Raw genomic sequence first — 2,884 nt, 5'->3', positions numbered from 1 at the left:
ATTTGACTTCGTCTGACAGCCTCCAAGTAAGAGTTAAGTAGACTCGTCTTGAGAGCCGAGACTGTACGCAGCTTGGAGATTAGTCCGAGATCATTCTTTTTTTTCCGAAGTATACATAAGCAGCAAAAACAAAAATATAAAAATATATATCCCAATATCCACACAGAATAAAAGTTCGCCAGACCGTATTCCGCGTTCTGTAGCATAGCAGCACAAGAGGATTGCAATTGTAATGAGATTCGACACCGTGTTGTTCCTTCTGCCTCGGGGAGATTCTGATCCCTTACACACACACACACATCGCAAGGGCGAGGAGGGATAAGAAGAAAGAGAATGAGAAACCGAGAGAGAGACAGAGAAAAGGGTAAAGATAAAGAGGATTTAAACCCCTTACGGTGTGGACAAGGTGAGAAACGTTGGACTTAGATTTGCATATACAAATTGAAGCAAAGGGTGGTTGGGAGGAGCGTGTGTATAGAGAGGAACATGCATGGGAATAGCAGGTGAACGAAGCAGTAGATGGGAGAGGTAGTGGGAGACGGAATACATGGGAAAGGGCAGGCTTCTGTCCTTATCTGCACTGTATTATCTTGCCAGAATGAGTTTATACATGTCGTGTTTAGTCATGCATTGCTTCATTATACATTCAATATGATGCACTCTGCCGCCTGATATTTACACCTATACGTAACCTTGGCCTGCTTTTTTTCCGGGTCATGGAACCGGTGCGGGGAAGTCTGGGAAATCTTACAGACTTGTAAATGTAAATGAAAGATTTTTTTTCCAGCTGGGAGCTCGCGTTGCAGTCCCTGGCGCCGCCTTCCATTGTATATTAGCGCGCCAAGCTCCTCCTGGAGATATATTGATAAAAAAATTGGGGGTGCGATAGAGTACAACACTCGTGTGTGTGTGTACTCACCTAATTGTACTCACCTAATTGTGCTTGCGGGGGTTGAGCTTTGGCTCTTTGGTCCCGCCTCTCAACTGTCAATCAACTTTAAACATTATTGCCAACAGCATTTGGTGTTCCCAGGCGGTCACCCATCCAAGTACTAACCAAACCCAACGTTGCTTAACTTCGCTGATCGGACGAGAAGCGGTGTTCTCAACGTGGTATGGCCGTTGGCGTGTGTGTGTGTGTGTGTGTGTGTGTGTGTGTGTGTGTGTATGTGTGTGTGTGTGTGTGTGTGTGTGTGTGTGTGTGTGTGTGTGTGAATGTGTGTGTGTGTGTGTGTGGTGTACTCACTTAGTTGTACTCACCTAGTTGTGTTTGCGGGGGACCAAAGAGCTCTGGCTCTTTGGTCCCGCCTCTCAACCGTCAATCAACAGGTGTACAGATTCCTGAGCCTATCGGGCTCTGTCATATCTACATTTGAAACTGTGTATGGAGTCAGCCTCCACCACATCACCCCCTAATGCATTCCATTTGTCAACCACTCTGACACTAAAAAAGTTCCTTCTAATATTTCTGTGGCTCATTTGGGCACTCAGTTTCCACCTGTGTCCCCTTGTGCGTGTTCCCCTTGTGTTAAATAGACTGTCTTTATCTACCCTATCAATTCCCTTCAGAATCTTGAATGTGGTGATCATGTCCCCCCTAACTCTTCTGTCTTCCAGCGAAGTGAGGTTTAATTCCCGTAGTCTCTCCTCGTAGCTCATACCTCTCAGCTCGGGTACTAGTCTGGTGGCAAACCTTTGAACCTTTTCCATTTTAGTCTTATCCTTGACTAGATATGGACTCCATGCTGGGGCTACATACTCCAGGATTGGCCTGACATATGTGGTATACAAAGTTCTGAATGATTCTTTACACAAGTTTCTGAATGCCGTTCGTATGCTGGCCAGCCTGGCATATGCCGCTGATGTTATCCGCTTGATATGTGCTGCAGGAGACAGGTCTGGCGTGATATCAACCCCCAAGTCTTTTTCCTTCTCTGACTCCTGAAGAATTTCCTCTCCCAGATGATACCTTGTATCTGGCCTCCTGCTCCCTACACCTATCTTCATTACATTACATTTGGTTGGGTTAAACTCTAACAACCATTTGTTCGACCATTCCTTCAGCTTGTCTAGGTCTTCTTGAAGCCTCAAACAGTCCTCTTCTGTTTTAATCCTTCTCATAATTTTAGCATCGTCCGCAAACATTGAGAGAAATGAATCGATACCCTCCGGGAGATCATTTACATATATCAGAAACAAGATAGGACCGAGTACAGAGCCCTGTGGGACTCCACTGGTGACTTCACGCCAATCGGAGGTCTCACCCCTCACCGTAACTCTCTGCTTCCTATTGCTTAGATACTCCCTTATCCACTGGAGCACCTTACCAGCTACACCTGCCTGTCTCTCCAGCTTATGTACCAGCCTCTTATGCGGTACTGTGTCAAAGGCTTTCCGACAATCCAAGAAAATGCAGTCCGCCCAGCCCTCCTTTCTTGCTTAATCTGTGTCACCTGATCGTAGAATTCTATCAAGCCTGTAAGGCAAGATTTACCCTCCCTGAACCCATGTTGGCGATTTGTCACGAAGTCTCTTCTCTCTAGATGTGTTACCAGGTTTTTTCTCACGATCTTCTCCATCATCTTGCATGGTATACAAGTCAAGGAAACTGGCCTGTAGTTCAGTGCCTCTTGTCTGTCGCCCTTTTTGTATATTGGGACCACATTCGCCGTCTTCCATATTTCTGGTAGGTCTCCCGTCTCTAGTGACTTACTATACACTATGGAGAGTGGCAAGCAAAGTGCCTCTGCACACTCTTTCAGTACCCATGGTGAGATCCCATCTGGACCAACAGCCTTTCTAACATCCAGATCCAGCAGGTGTCTCTTGACCTCCTCTCTCGTAATTTCGAACTCCTCCAAGGCCGCCTGGTTTACCTCCCTTT

General features: G+C 46.2%; 1 non-coding gene across 1 annotated transcript; it reads right to left on the bottom strand.

Annotated features, from left to right (window-relative positions):
* Positions 1-1,008: 1,008 nt before the first annotated feature.
* On the bottom strand, positions 1,009-1,127 carry LOC138373014 (5S ribosomal RNA). The gene has a single exon (XR_011231034.1). It is a non-coding gene; the product is annotated as a 5S ribosomal RNA (ribosomal RNA).
* Between the last annotated feature and the right edge of the window lie 1,757 nt (positions 1,128-2,884).

The sequence above is a fragment of the Procambarus clarkii genome, chromosome 40 (genome assembly GCF_040958095.1).
Source record: "Procambarus clarkii isolate CNS0578487 chromosome 40, FALCON_Pclarkii_2.0, whole genome shotgun sequence".
Lineage (NCBI taxonomy): Eukaryota > Metazoa > Arthropoda > Malacostraca > Decapoda > Cambaridae > Procambarus > Procambarus clarkii.
This window is presented reverse-complemented; position numbering and strand designations above follow the sequence as displayed.